We start from the raw sequence: 17,962 nt of genomic DNA on the forward strand, positions 1-17,962 counted from the left end.
CACACGGAAGGCGTTTGCTAATCAGTAAGCAGTTGAAAGTATTCATCTAAATGCGCTATTATGTCTCTGGCATTTATACGCCACGCTAAGTTTCTATACGATGGCTGCAGATGGCGTGGCCATTACTGAATGAAGCATCGGGCTCTATGTCTATCTTCACCTAAGCCGGGATACACTACAGTCAACTAGTGACCACGTGCATAAATAATTGTTTAATGCAAAGGAGGCACAACTGATTTTAACGGAGAGTATCAAAACCGCCCTCGCTTCGCCCGGGACTCGGAACTGGGTACCTTCAATAATTTAAACACTAAACTCAAACTTCTGACTGACGTATCTCCGAATACAGCTTGGCAAAGAGATTTTCTTAATCACTTACTTTTGGGCTTCAAAGCTTTCAGTGGAAAGCATACCCAAAAATATCAGCACACACACACACACATACATACATACATATACATATATATATATATATATATATATATATATATATATATATATATATATATATATATATATATATATATATTATAAACATACTTACATACGCACTTTTTGAACTGGAATCAGTAATAAGCAAACCTAGAAGCCGGAAAGCTAATCGCAGTGAAGATTTCAAGTGAAAATGTAATGTACCGCGCCCACTAAAAGAATGCTCTGCAAAGTATGAAACGAGGAAACAAAGCCTGGCAATTGAGAACTGGAATTCGTACTAGAATGTGGTAATTACAGAAGCATTGCACTTAGGAAGTGGAATATAACATTTAGGCCAAGGGCCATAAGCTGGGACCTATGAGATCATTCAGCGCTGAAACGGATATTGAGAGTAAAGAAGGTTTAACATGTGTAACAGGAGGAAAACCTTGCATATGCGCTATGAAACAATTGTTAGGAGAGGGAGGAAAGTGAGAAGGAAGAAAGAAAATAAGAACGGAGGTACAGTAAAAGGAATGAAAGGGGTTGCAGCTGGGGGTCGAAGGGTGATAATGAGTGTTGATGAAAGGAGATTATGGCGGTGAAACAGATGTTAGTGAGCAAAAGTAGGACAGAACGTGGGCCTCTTTCGTTATTAGGAGGTAATTTTTCCATATAATGACAGAGTAGTGGAGTAGAGAAGGGCAGACGCTTTTTATCACTCTTCAGGAGTTAACTCGATTAAGATGGAAATGCGTGAGAAAGTTATGTCAAGTATTCTACGTCTAATGAAAGAGTCTGCTGTTAATGAAATAAAAAAAAAAATAAGCTAAAGATGTTATAAAGGACTTTCTGAAAAGTGGTAAGACAAGTGCATCATGAGAATATCCCGAGGAAGGAAGGATGACAGAACGAGAATGAAGAGTATTTGAAAAAGGTTTTTTATTCTGAGAGACAAGAAGGATGAAATGATTAGTATTGTAGAGCAAACGGGAGAAACCCCAACTCTAAGACGAGTGTACTCAGTTGACATTTTCGAAGATGAAGAAGAAAAGCTAGATTAATGTGTAGGCAAAAACCAGGGAAAAATTAAGCATATACAATATAAAAATAAGTTGGGGGGTAGGTAACAGTAAAACAGACTTGAGCGATGCTGAATTAGAGATGAGCTGGAAACTGATGCTGGAACACTCCGGTATACACAGGTTACTAAAGTAATGAGCGTGTTTAATTGCACAGAAATATCATCATTCAGAAGGAATGATGAGACAAAGACCACAATCTTGCTTTCTCTAGAGGACCACACTAACAAACAAGATCTTTGTTACCCGCAAAACAGTTGTGTACCGTTTTACTGTGGTATTAACCTCATCAAACTCTTCAACAGACACCGAAGATGAAGGTTGCTCCGATCAGTTTCTTCGACTGTCGCTTAATGTACATAGTAAATACCTTAGTTTCCTCTCTTGTCCTCTGTACGTAGACCGTAAATTGCGACGATCTCAAGTGAAGGAAGTTGCTTCTTAGGGAGCAGTATTTATATGTACAATTCAAGTGAAATATATGCTTAACAGATTTCCTTTTGCTACTCAGTAACACTGTTCTAATTACATACTTAATCTAATAGTTCTTTGGGCGTAAGTTATTTCCGAAGGTATGGTGCATTCGATATTAATCGGTACTTAGAGCTTAATATCTGTGATTTTATATATATATATATATATATATATATATATATATATATATATTTATATTATATATATTATATATATATGTATATATATATATATATACATATATATATATATATATATATATACTATATATATGTATATATGCGTATATATAGGCTGTATGTGTACAGTTATGTAAGGATGCATGCAGTACAGAAATTACAAAAACTTACTCCACTTCTGAAACATGATTTCATCCTAACACTCAATTTCGTTTCTGTTCAATATATAATCATGCACCTTACCTTCCCGTACCTCTATATTTTGATCTCGAACCAAAAACACCAATAAACTATCATCAGAGGCCCTACAGAAACTCTCGCCTTGCAGTAGACTTACTGGAAACAACAAAGAAGAAGAAGAAGAAGAAGAAACCTTGCTTTGGCCAAGTTCATAATTCCACCTTGCCACTTACGAGAACCTAATGACACAGAAATACACTAACTGACCAAAAGGTTTCTTTCATATACCGTATATCTCTGTGAACAATTTCTCCAGAGGTATATAAGACAAAGAGGTTTCCGATGCAACCAAGACATTTCCTTTTGCTCCACTCTGAACAAAAACTATAAAGATAAATGCAGTTTAAGTTTCCTACTCAGTCTTAAATTACGTGTTGTTTTAATATTCATATTTTGTTTGTGAAAATAACGTACACCTGGTCAGGAGGCTTTTACTTCCTTTGGCAACAGCTTTTAAGAGTTGAAAACAAACAAGCAACATACCCTAAACAGAAAACAACAACGTAACAATACACCTACACCCGAGAAGCTAATTTTATTCTTATCAATTAAGCGATTCGCAACATGAGTCATGAAACACAGTTAAGTGACCAACCGCACGTTTCGCCTTTTATTAATTCTATTTGGACGTCACTACTTTCCCATTCATACAGCTAATGACACACATATAATTTCAGGTCGCCTGGTTGTATCTGTCATGAAGAACGTGACTGAACATCGCATGTTCACCTGCGAGCGTCTCGTGCAATTTTAATCGAGCATTTAATGTTAATTAGTGCGTCAGGCTTCGTACAATAACAAGCATTCGATTTGACGTTTATCCTGTAATTAGCTTTACATAACCACTTTCAAACCATCTGGGCAATTTTGATGGAACGGAATATAGAATTTAGGCCGAAGGCCAAGCACTGAGACCTACGTGGTCATTCAGCGCTGAAACGGAAATTGAGAGTAAAAAGGTCTGAAAGGTGTAACAGGAGGAAAATCCTCAAAGCAGTTGCACTATGAAACAATTCTTAGGAGAGGGTGGATAGCAAGAAGGAAGAAAGAGAATAAGAAAAGAGGTAGAGTAAAATGAATGAAGGGGGTTGCAGCTGGGGGCTGAAGAGCAATTCTGATGGGGCTAACACATCATGTATCCTTTTATCCAAAGCATTTTGAAAAGTAAACCTGATCACTGATAGCCGTTCATGTATTTCTCACACCCAAACATGTTTAGCAACACACACTCATTACGAAACCAATCAGGCGAATGTGACAAGCAAACTTGTTAAAAACTGGGCATAGGTCACGGGCACTCATCAATTCTTTACAAATTTCGAGCTAGATTATATCTTTTACTTGAAAATAACAACGTACACACGTTCGGGCACTCTAACACAACAACATATTAAAAAAAAATCAAATAAAACATGCCCTTTCAAATATTTCAGGCTTCCAATAAGTTCCAGAAGAAAGCGTGCCTTCCCTTCCCTCACAACTAAATATCATTTTATTATACCACTCCGCCGATTTACATTCCTGCATATGCATTTGTTTACCTCAAAGGCGAGCTGAATATCTCCACTCCTTCCATGGTATAAAATCAAATCTCCATTTATCTTCCATAGCTTTTCCTTAAAACAAATGGAACATTTATTTATTCAAAGAAAAAGCTTTCAAGGTCTTCCACTCTCGCATGAACAAGTTGTGCCATACCAGGTCAAATTTATACTTTTTACTTTTTCCTGTGCCAAGAGGCCTCATGCTTTTATATCTTGCGAGGGGGGGAAATTCATTTAGTAAATTGCACATGAAGTTAATGAGACAAGATAATAAATCATTTTTTTACACTAAAACCAATGATGATAAATTCATTTCTAATCGATTAAAGCTCGGCGTAACAAAATGAACATCTGTTATTTATCTATTTAAGCACAACCGTTCTCGCCTTGCGGACCGTTACTTCTTGAGCTACGTCATCTTGATTTGTAGAGAAGTATTTTCCTATTAATTGGGGAATGGGTCACTTGTTATTCATGAAACAGCTGCTTCAAGCAGTTTATTTAATGTGTGATAGCCAGATATTCACTTTATTTACACGATCTTCATCTTGTGCCAGGAATCTTTAGTGGTATGACGGATCATCTAACTTAACAATGAAGATAATCTCCCCAGTTTTCTGAAAAGGCACGCATCGTGAATCTTAATTTCATACTTAAAAGGGTTAACTAAACTATCCAATCTTTGTACGCGCCTTGTAAATCTAAGCAACACAAAGAAATTATATACAAAATGGTAATGAAAAGAAGGAAATAAAACCGGAGATGATAATTTAAAATGCATAACAAAAACGGTCTCTTAAATGGTTGCAAGTTTTGGGTACTACGTAATAAATGGCAAATGATAAATAAAAATCATGACATCGAATTAAAAGGCAATAGGCAAGAGAAATGCAAGAAATAATAATACTACAAAGAAAATAAGGAAGGTAAATGAAATAAATCGAGAGGAAACGAAAAGTAAACTATACAAGAACGACTGAAAAGAAAAATGAAACTGCATTCAAAGGAAAACAATAAGAAACAATTACAACAAACCAAAAAGTTTCTCCTCGTCGAGATCAACTGGACAGTAAAAACGCCCACGCACAAAGTTTCTATCCAGTTTAAAGAGATTATATATACCTTTTATCGTAACATGTTCTGGTAGCATCTTGAGCCCGAATTATTATCGCATGCACCTGCTCCATCACATTCGGGAATTTGCGGTTAGGACTTTCGACAATTTTTTCCCAAAGTGTCTAGTTCGCGTTAGCCCGCTTACTTTAACAAGGGGATATATGTGATTCTTCAGCGCACAGAACTCTAGCAATTGCTCACGCAAGTGGTTTCCATCTAGGAAAAAAATACATTTAAAGTCAGGGAAATTAGCTTTTAGAAGCCGACTTTGCAAGAAAAAAAAATGTGTACCATAAAAGAACAATAGTTTCGTTGCTACATCCAGTTGCTATTTAAGTACAGAGAGAGAGAGAGAGAGAGAGAGAGAGAGAGAGAGAGAGATCTTACAAATGATTTCGATGATCTCGAGGCCCCGTTGTTTTCGAATACGTGATGATAATTTATACACTGTCGGACTACTGATCACTCACGTCTGTTACTTCTCTCTCTCTCTCTTTTTTAAGAACCGAGTCAACACTATTCTTCAGGACAGGAAGAACGGTTAAACAAATCATCGCTGCAAAGTATATTTCCCAGGTTATGACAGACGAGGTTTTGACAACAGGCCTTGAATGACTGCAAAGAATATTCGATTTTATCTTAGCGGAGGTCAAGCACGCAGTGTCATCTACTCTGGAGCAAACACCAGCCCAGGCAACTGACATTTCAATACGTTAAAGCAAATACACCCACACTTCTTTCCCTTTTACAGATTGAAAAGAAAATTAACATCACTCCACAATAGCTGAGCATATATTCATTAAAGTATTAATAATAATAATAATAATAATAATAATAATAATAATAATAATAATAATAATAATAATAATAATAATAATAATAATAATAATAATGTGTAGAACTCTCAATGCCGAGAACAGGAGTAATTTTGTATAAGGTCCACAATAATATATCAATAACATGTGAGTCTTTATATAAATGTATAAAATTTAGGGTTCATTTTCAGTCCACTTAAAATGAACCCAGGACAGGGTTCGAAAGCTTTTTATACATTTTTATAAAGACTCACATTCTACTGATACATTACTGTGGACCTTACACAATAATAATAATAATAATAATAATAATAATAATAATAATAATAATAATAATAATAATAATAATAATAATAATAATACTTATATTGTAATAAGAACAAAATATGACTAAATATAAACAATAACCACATTCGTGAAATAAGCATCGAAAAAAACTGGTAAATACTGGTAGAGCAAACACGATCTCATGAGATTCCGATCAGTGGTGAAATAAACAAAACTCCTTCATCTCCTTATAAGGAGCCCTCTCTCCAAGTGCTTGAACCGTTCGAATTCCCGGCCTCGATCAGAAATGATGGTAAAGAAAATCTTTTATGTAACTGCTCCCAGCAACCACTTCATGTCTTCAGCGACCTGACAGCGTATCTGCCAAATAAGGGTATGAACATCAAGAAAATCAAAGACTTAACCATCAAGAAGTTGGTTGTTAACTTCAGGTAAAGGCGGAAATTCATAGCCTGGTTTTGGACAGAAAACGTTCTGCTGTCCAACAAGTTGCTGAGACGATGGGTTTCAGTGCACGCTATCTAGACTGATAGACTGACATTACGGGCAATTTCTATATTAATTTATATAATATATATATATATATATATATATATATATATATATATATATATATATATATATATATATATCTGTATCAAATATAAGGGAGCCCACAAAAACGCCAAAATGTGGAAAATAAAGGTTATATTTCAGAGACCTAACTGTCTCTCTCCTCAGGCAAATAGTGAATGAGAAATAGTTACAGAAAAGCGGTTTTTGTATGAGAAGATCCATAGGTCAGCCGTTAAGTCACGCCAGTTGACAATTTCTCTTTAATCTTCTTGATTGCTGGTTGGAGGAAGATTTTATCAACAATATCTGAATCCCAGGCGCCTCTTGAGAGATTCATTGCATTTCTTTGTTTCATCAATCTATATATATAAAAATAAATGTATGTATGTATGTGTGTGTGTATGTTCCACATACACTATGAAACGCACTAAGCAATTTCAACCAAATTTGGTATACATATAACTTACTATCTGGAAAAGAACACTGTGGGGGTAAGACATCACTAGCACCACAGGGTACCACAGGGGGCGGGGTTGGAAGGGTTTTCCTGAAACGGGTCTGGTTCTGCTAGTGAAACAGGGTTGGTTATGCCCATACACTTAGTAACTTTACGAATGTATCATACCTAATTTCGGTATACATATGACTTACTACCTGGAAAAGAATACTGTGGGGGCTAAGACATCAATACCACTAAAGGGGTTGGGATGGGGTTGAGGAGAGAGAGAGAGAGAGAGAGAGAGAGAGAGAGATCGGTTGTCATTCAGAGTTTTCCCGGCCAGCACCGGGTTGTCAGTTTGTATGCATGTATATATGTGTGTGTATATATATATATATATATATATATATATATATATATATATATATATGTGTGTGTGTGTGTGTGTGTGTGTGTGTGTGTTTGTGTGTGTGTACTATCAATCATCCGCACCAATACCTCAAAGGCTTTCACGGTGAACGTACGTACAAAGTCAGGACACACGAATGGTGTAGGCCATCCTGGGCTAAGCTAACTCTATGCCACCCCAATTGTCTACAAGAACCATGGCTAGCTTATGAAAATATACTCTGACTTACAAAAAACTGTATAGAGTCCAAATGAAGAAAAATGTGTATAAAATACAATACAAAAAATATGACATTTTGAAAGCAACATATGTAAATCAATAACTTCGTCACAGTAACATGACCACCACAAACTACGATCAAGTAACTGTCATCACACATAAGACATCCAAAAAATTTATATTAAACGTAATTTATGAATGGGTGTGTTTATGTATAAGTGTAACAATGAAATGACAGCACAATGCCCAGATTACCAGTAATGTTTAACGGCACGGAGCACGCATGCACAATATTACTCCATTTCAAATGCAATAATATTCCCCTGTCATTTACATTTCCCATTGGTACCATTTTCTATTCACAATAAATACAGTATACAGTTACATCACTGGCCAAGCGTATACAGTAGGTCATACTGTACACAGTGCACAATGGACCCTAGAGTATTGACTGAAATTAACAATAGTGCAGTAAGACTGCGTGCAGCAAAAATTAATTATTCAATCAAGAATACGGCCGATTCGGCGCGCCGATTTATCTTCACCCTCACCCAATGCACCCGATTACCCGTTCCTCCCACCCACACCCCTCAATAAGCCAATCAGCGCACGACATTCTCACTGAGCCAATCGGCATAAGCAGAATGCTCAGATAGGTTATCTAGTTGAGCGGAGGTATTTTTCGTGCTCCCAATCCAGGCAGTTCGATCTTCGTTTCACACAGCCATCTTCAACTGCGCGCTTTTCTTTTTCTTTTTTGAACTTTCACCACTTAGTGTGGTCAAGTACATATTGACATTTGCACTGAGAAGGGTGCGGTCAAGGTCAGAGTGCGTCTGATGAACGGATTACAGTGGGCAAGTATGTATGAATTATATATATATATATATATATATATATATATATATATATATATATATATATATATATATATATATATATACAATCCTCTAACCTTTCATTTGCCTGAGAGCATTGGCAACATGATTACTGGTCACTGCACTGGCACTAGAAACAAACGATAAAAATAACAAGTAAAAAATGCGCCGAACTTTCCTCGTCGCAATCGAGCTTTCTGTACAGTCGCTACAGCGTATAATTAAGGCCACCGAAAATAGATCTATCTTTCGGTGGTCTCGGTATAATGCTGTATGAGCCGCGGCTCATGAAACTGTAACCACGTCCCGGTGGTGGCCTATCCTACATAGTTGCCAGAAGCAAGATTATGGCTAACTTTAGCCTTAAATAAAATTTAAAAATACTGAGGCTAGCGGGCTGCAATTTGTATGTTTGATGATTGGAGTGTGGACGATCAACACACTAATTTGCAGCCCTCTAGCCTCAGTAGTTTTTAAGATCTGAGGACGGACAGAATAAAGTGCGGACAGAATAAAGTGCGGACGGACAGACAAAGCTGGCACAATAGTTTTCTTCTACAGAAAACTAAAAATAGGAGTAGAGAGTAAAACTGTCAACTACCGAACTCAATCTTTAAATCTTGAAGAATTAAGATCCACACCTATTTCTTACTCTACAGAACGACCTGAAATTGAAATTCACAGCTCGCAGATGCATAACGTAGCTTGCTTCAATTTCACAATTTTCTGTTTTCTGGAATACCACGATAAGTTTGATTTTCTAAGCAATAATGAGTCGGTACCCTTATTCCCTACAACTACAACGATCGTGTTTCTTAATTAAGCTTCAATTCCAGGACGTGCCTGTATAGTGAAATGTTTCTACATCAATCATTAAACCATTCGGCAGAGATGAGGGATGATTTGTCCGTCGCTTTACTAAAAATTAATATAAAGTGAAAGGGGGAAAATCCTTATAAAATGTTTTGCTATTTATTCACTTATATTGTTCCTCTTCTTTCCCATCCAAAAATGAACTTGCACATGATTATGATAGAACTTAAAACAATAAGAATGTCGGATTTTGTATGACTCACAAATTCATGAAGTTCACAAGCGAGACTACTTTCAAATGTTAATATGTTATGGAGTGGTTCTTCATATATAAACACCGCCTTATTATCATATCATCGCCAATTATTCATTAATGTTTAAATCATGGTTCTCGAGAAATACCGAAAACAAAAAAATAAGACTTTCCTGCAAATGGAAATCTGAAAATCCGTTTGAACACCAAATACTGTAATCAATTCCTAAATCTAAAAAGTCAGCTAATAAATCTGAAACATTTTTAAAGCCACTACCAAATTGAGGGGCTCAACTTCATAAGAGCGGTTATTTAAAAATGAATTTAATGTTTAATACCAGTGCATCAAAATTGAGTCAATTTAGAATTTCAGACAGATTTGCTGAGCATAATTTAAAGATCTCAAATAAATCCATGTGCCTTCCTCCTACATATAAAGGAAGAACATAAAATTCTGGCCAAAGGCCAAGCCCTGGGACCTATGAGGTCATTCAGCACTGAAATGAAAATTGAGAGTAAAGAAGGTTTTAAAAGTTGTAACAGGAGAAAAACCTCCCAGTTGCGCTATGAGACAGTCGTTAGGAAAGGGTGGAAAGTAAGATGGAAAAAAGAGAATATGAACGGAGGTACAGCAAAAGGAATGAAAGGAGCTGCAGCTAGGGACCGAAGGGACGATGCAAAGAGCCTTTAGTAATGCCTACAGTGCACTGCGTGAGGCACTGATGGTACTCCCCCTCCCCCCTCATACAGGAATACATTTCTGCAGCCAACTCGTTAGTTACTTTTATTACCTTTATAGGCTTTTTATCACCCTTATAGGCTTACCAGCACAAAATATATATACTATATATATATATATATATATATATATATATATATTTTATAATTTATATATATATAATATATCTATACAGTACCTATATATATTCATATATATAATATAAAAATACAGATATAAATAAAAATAAAAACATAGATACAACTAAAAATAAAAAATGTAGATATAAATGCTTTTATTTTATTTTCATTTATATCATTTCTATATTTTTATTTTTATCTATATTTCTATTTTCATTTAATTTAATGTTTATTTTATTTTTATGTTATTTATATAAATTATATATATATATATATATATATATATATATATATATATATATATATATATATATATATATATATATTATATAAATATATATATATATATATATATATATATATATATATATATATATATATATAATATACATGTATACATATATATACATATATACACAAAGGGAGCGGGAGAAGGAATTAAATCCATTTCACTGACTACCTTGATCTATCAGCCCACGCAATTAGCTCAGCCACAATCATCAGGAGGCACAGGTGGCGTGACTCGAGCAAGGTCACACTGGGCATTAAGGGGCATTAAGAGGCATCAGAATATTTCCCGTTGGGCACGCAATATGGCAGGGAGATGGAATATCTTTTCCATGCGTAAATTACAAATATTTATAGTCGCTCGACAAAGTTCAATTTACGGTGTCATAGTCTAAACGAAAACTTTTAGAATTTTACTCAGCATCTAAGGAACGTCACGATTCAAGATTTATTTTTTATTCATTTTTGCTTAATAAATTTACCAAATGAAAAATTTTACACATGTGAGAAATGTACACTGATAAATATCTAGGACTATATTCGAAAAAAAGGTCTCTTAAATTTCTTCTTTAGAAACATCCAGATGACTACAACACAAAAATAAACACCTGTAGCACTAAAAAAAATCGTTTTACAGTAGTTTAGAATTAGTTATTATTATTCACTTGCTTTTAATAAATGAGAGAGAAAGAAAACGATAAAATGGTTCGTAATAAGTGTCTCCAACTTATGGAATGGAATGGAATACAGAATTTAGGCCAAAGGCCAAGCGCTGGGACCTATAAGGTCATTCAGCGCTGAAATGAAAATCGAGAGTAAAAAGGGCTTAAAGGCGTAACAGGAGGAAAACCTCGCAGTTGCACTACGATTATGAATAAAATGCAGAGGAGAACACAACCGGTTTGCTTACCGTTCTCCACCACTAGAAGGCCTCCTGACGTCTCCAGGAGGTCAAGCACACGGCTAAAGCCAGCAAGCAACTCAAAAGCACCAGGAGTGCTAAAGAGCGAGAGGCAAAAGCAGTCCATTGGGACCTCTCAGTAATGACGAAGGCTGCAGGGGCGGGAGCACAGGACTTCCAGTAGAAAAAGCCGTGAGGGAAAAAATATTGAACGACTTCCTCTGTTGGGGAGCCGATACACCCCGGCGCTGCCCAAACACACCCAACACGCAAAGTGCGGGCCAAGAAAAGAGAGCAAAAGCGTAATCACGTAATGGCAGCTCAACGAGACATGAAAAGAAGAGAGATCCGGTGAATAAGCACTATACAATTAATCAATTACAAAACCTTGGCCGGGGATTAAAGAAAGTTCCAAGAAAACTTTTCGTGACTTAACTAAAGCTTAATAAAATTATATTTATGATAAGCCATGAACAAAATATTTAAAGCAATTCTCACATTACATTAACAGTGATTGATTACACAGCGAAATGCAGATGTTGCCTATATCAACAACAGCAGCCCATCCAACGGCAAACGCAGTAGCAACAACATTAACATGATGATGAAATTGTTGAGCTAATATAATGAAAATATGAAAAACCACTCTCTCAAACACGCGCATCAAAGCACATGAACACACATAGCGTATGGTATGAGTTCATCAAAAATATCGCATCCTTTACGCATGGATGAATATGACAGGCAGAATAATAATAATAAAAAAATGAACTATTGAACGGTACAGAGCAAGTGGAATCACTCAATTAAATAGCCACAATGAAAATACAAATACGTAAATAATATTACAAACTGTTAACTCCTCTCTCTCACTAATATATATATATATATATATATATATATATATATATATATATATATATATATATATATATATATATATATATATATATATATATATATATATATATATATATATATATATATATATATATATATAAAGGCTGTCAACATTTATGTGGAAAATACAGTAGAATGAAAGTAGAGTTAGGGGACACCAATTGAAATGTGACGTTCACATGCTCACTTCCCAATAAGGGTATATTAATTCTCTCTCTGTGTGAAATTCCTTCAAAATAAGCGATACTATAGTTCATTCTCCTATTGTCCTAACATATAGATGCAACCTATAGTAGCTAAACTAATGGAAGATATGCTCGACATCTCTGTACTTATAAATTATATTTGCAGGAGACAGTCGAATCCACAAATAACGTCGAACGTGATAAAAATTAAAAGAATCCATTTGCATTTTAAAACTGATTATTTTATGAGGAAGTATGACGAACCAAATAAGTGTTTAATGCTCCACAAATGTTCATCTGATTAATGAGAGGTTACAAAGGGTGGTGGAGAGCGTGCCGTTGGCGACCTACTACCCGCCAGACACGTCATCCAGATCATAATTTCGAGACGGAAACGTGATCTCAGCTGTCCGAAATGCGGATACAACAGAAGGACCAAGGATGTGCGTAAGTTCGCCGTTACAATTTTTTTTTTTTACAATACATATATATATATATATATATATATATATATATATATATATATATATATTTATTTTTTTTTTTTTTTAGGTGATGAGATAAATTCCAGGATGAAAGTCACCGACGGTTGGACGTGGAGTTAAGGTTACGGTTACCTAGGCAGAATCATTGTCACAGTATAACTAACACCGATTAAGAAAAAGAAGTACATTTGAAAGGATGATAAGGACATTCCTTTCTTCTATGCAAAGTATGGATTTTACTACTCCCATACAAAAATGGGAAAAAAGCACGTTAAAAGAAGAAGAAGAAGAAGAAGAAGAAGAAGTCCAGATGACATCCAAAACCAAACAACACTGTCATACCCAAATGGCTCTAGAATGGAGACAACATTCACTGAATCTGGCATTCCCGGAGACTAAAGGTTCACCCGAATGACACATACGAGGCTTAGATCTTTCTCAAAACTAAGATACGATACATACTTATTGCACTGTTATGAAGAGGTCTGGAATTCGTAATGCATTTCATCCCATCCCAATAAGGAACCGAACATGATAAAAAGTCTTGGCCCGTTCCAAAAAAATCTGCATTACTATCAACCTTGGCTTTTCGATTCACGACATGCAAACTAAGTTCAATATGGGGAAGCACAATTCCTCCCAGTTGACCTACAAGAACTTTATGAAACAAACACACTAAAGACATTATCAACCTATTATTTGAAATAGAAAGTAAGTAAACCTAATCTGCGTTGAACAGACCAAAATTCTCCACCTTTGGGTCTAGATATTTTCTAAACAACCTAAACACATAAGATATTGGGGATCCACATGGATTTTTGTTTTTGAGACATCACTGTCATTTGATCTTCAAGTCAGTACGTTCTTAACTTTTCCTCATGGTTTGTGGACACTTCTTGATAATAGTGGGCTAACAAGACGAAAACTATGATACCCTTCACGACTTAATTATATTCCAAGACAACTCGAGCAACAGACATCCAGAAATGTTGAAAATTACTTTATTAGTGTCTGCCCCCTCATTACCCGTAAGGCTCTTATACATGAAATTTCATAACTTAAGATGTGCAGGGTTTATAGTTGAATAAAATTCCGATAAATGCTGATAGATTACTAATAAATATGTAAGATGAAAGTTGAGTGAAGGTCTCTTCGTGTTATTCAAAATTCCAACTGTTTACAACAGTTTAGTTACAGCCGACCGACAAAATAATACTTTAAATTCTTGTAAAGCAAGTAAAATAACATAGAAACACGTCAACTACCATAGTCTAGCTCACCGCGGACAGCCGGCTCAGAATTACCTCATACAAATATAACAATCATAAAATTCATTCTAAAAGACACAAAAACGTACGTGGAGGATTTGAAGCATTAAGCCGAACGCCGTAACACCTACCTTCCTAAAGCACAAGACGTCACAAGCGAGGTTAACCGTTCACATCTTCCAATACCCAGCAACCTTACTCATCCGGAACGCCGGCGTCGCAATATATAATATCCTTTTGAACGAAGGGACTGCACTAATAAAGTCTACAGTCTTCCTGGCGACTGGCTAACGAGTACCGGGACAACATTCGCACCTCGGTTTAGTTTACACTTCAATTCAAAGATTCTAAAGTCAAGCGCTGTGCTTTTGCTAGCCAGCAAATGCTCTGTAAGCACACTTCGAAAATTTGAAACGCTTATTTTCATATTCTGGTCAGATTTGAAACGAAGGGTATTTGTACCCAGCTTCTCTCGTCCTGAGCCGGTTCTTTTCCTTTCCTTTCCCTTTTAACTTAACGTCTAAGAGTTATATGTAATTTTTATAGTAAGCTACCTACCACTGTTAACTCCCAGTTTCCGTTCGGCGAAAGAGAAAGATAGAGAGAAATGTCAACATGAAACCTACGATACGATGGTAAAAACCGCTTCTAGACTTGCCGTCAACGGAATGCATCCTACGTTCTTCAGCTTTTTTGCCATATTTTCCAGTGTGTCATCTGGTAACTAGACTGTTTTGAAGTATAAGTTATCTAATTTTGGTTCTAATCTTCTCATTCTATCCACCAGCTCTAATGCATCCCAGACCATCCAAGACTGGAAGATGCAAAATATACCGGAAGATGCATTAGCAATTCTCTGGTAGACATCAAAGGTGCCTCACACTGAGGGACCTGGGGCAACCCGAACGAACTGTAAGGTCTGTAAGGTCTGTAAGGTCTGTAAGGTCTGCTCAAGTGTCTTGGTATCCCACATCCTCCAGAGAAGGGAAGGATGATAAGGCATAATAATAATGACTCAAGCAAGCCAAATAGATAGGATGAAACTAGGGCTAGGTTGTCTTGGTTGATCGATCGGCATCACTCTTCAAGGTCGTAACTTTATCGAACAAATTTTGGTAACTTGTGAATACCTTTATTGGTTTTGCACCCACTAAGGAATGACCGCAACCCCAAATTCAGGCCTGTACCCGGGGGGGGGTGTCGAACGCCCCAAAATTCACACACAAAAAAAAAAAAAATTCTGGAAGTCCATATTTTCTGTGACTAACCTACTCATTGAACTGTACTTATAAGGTAATAAATAGCAATCTTTTGTTTTTTTGGCAAGTCTTCTTTTATAAATTTTATTAAACATTAACATCATTCTTTAATAGTAGGAAATACAAGAGTGATAATAGGAATATGATATAGGCCACCATATAAAGAAGAAAAGGTCCAGTTTTGGGAAAAACGACCCCGCCTCCCATAAAAAAACTCTCGGTACGGGCCTGAAGTTACATGTTTCTATGAATTAATCACGTGCTAAATATAAATACTTCTACTTACTGTATATATATTAACTATAGCTCTACATCCATCACACACACACACACACACACTCACTTGACCTTGTACACCTGACGAAGACCGTAAGTAAAACTGTACGAGAGGCACATCAAAGCCGCAAGGTAATATATCTTGATTTGTTTAACGAATTGACGACGGACGAAAAAGACTTATCGCTCAGCGTGAGAGAACGCCTGCATCACGCAAAGAAATCACTTCCGCATCGCAATTATCTATCACCCGCAATCGAGTATCAAATGTCAATGATTGCTGCGGCGAAATGATAAACATGTAATTACCGGAATTGCCACTGGCAAAGGGTATCAATGGAACTATCTAGATTGTATTTACAGCACTAATTCCTCCGTGGAAGATGATTTCAAGGAGGAATTTAATCTGTACTTCAAGGCGAACGTTGGTGTAACAATTCACCTAAGTATTGTTTTCCTCTCCGTATCAGCACTTGGGTTCGTTTTGTGCCTAACTGCCTTGGTTTCATTCACTGCGTAATTGACCCAGAAATGACCTTCGCAAACGGGATCAGTTTGGAAAAATTTATAAAAAAAAAAAAAATCGACCTCGGATACGTGTGATGGATGCCAGCGTTCAATACGACTTGTAGTCAAGTCTCCTTAAATCTATCCCTTTAACTTATATCTGACAAAGAAGGCCTATTCAGATGACAAGAACGTTTAATCTGCTCCTTATAGTCGCATTAAGTCTACATAATATTAGGCGATAAATTGTGTTGGGTATGCATTCATTTTACATAATATACAACACAATAATTATGTCTAGCGTAACCTCAGTCATTATATGCACAGTATTTGCGTATGAAGAGAGTATCTGTACATGAATGCTTGCGAGTGTAAAAATAATAAAGGTGAGAAAGAGAGAGAAAAAGAGATCGCTAAGTGTACTGAGGCGTGGTCGTATATTGGAGATATATATATATATATATATATATATATATATATATATATATATATATATATATATATATATATACAGTATATATATATATATATATATATATATATATATATATATATAAAGCAATGATAAATAATATTGCAAGACCAGGAAGAACATTCTTTATTACAAGCTTTCAGGTATAAAACCTCATCATCAGGCTGAAAAAACCGACAAGGATGAGACTCAATAAAATTACAATAAAATGAATTGTCATAATAAATCTTCATACTAACAGTATATAAAATGAACAAGTAAATACAAACTAAAAGGGTGAGACGTAAAATAACGAAAAATTAAAAACACAAACATAAAAATATGAAAAATAAAACTATATGAAATGCTACCACTCACAAAGTAAAATATAAAAGTACCTACTATATAGCTAGTTGAATACCAGACGAGTTGTTGTTCAATTCCAGCTTCATCTTTTTAATAAGAAATTAAAAGGTCAGTCTGTTTGAACAAAAAGACAGTACCAAAATCCAGGTCAGTGAAAGGATGGTCCTGTGCTAAACTGTGTTCTCTAATGGCAGAAAAGGTGGTTTGGAAAGGGGAAACCTAGTTCTAATAGAAAGACCTCTGTGTTCCAAAATTCTGTGTCTGAGCCAGCGGGAACTAGATCCCGTATCGCAGACCACACTGCGAACAAGTGAACAAGTAAACGACACAGGAATTAAGGTCCACAGGCAGAGTAGGCTTCTCTCTCAAAAGTGATCTTATTGTAAAAGGATTACAGAAAACAAACCGTGATTTGTCAATGTTAAGTATTTCTTGTAACTTTTTCCGGACCATATAGCTACTATGACAAGGTAAGACAATTTAATGTACTTTACATCTTT

Source organism: Macrobrachium rosenbergii, chromosome 43 (genome assembly GCF_040412425.1).
Source record: "Macrobrachium rosenbergii isolate ZJJX-2024 chromosome 43, ASM4041242v1, whole genome shotgun sequence".
Classification (NCBI taxonomy): Eukaryota; Metazoa; Arthropoda; class Malacostraca; order Decapoda; family Palaemonidae; genus Macrobrachium; species Macrobrachium rosenbergii.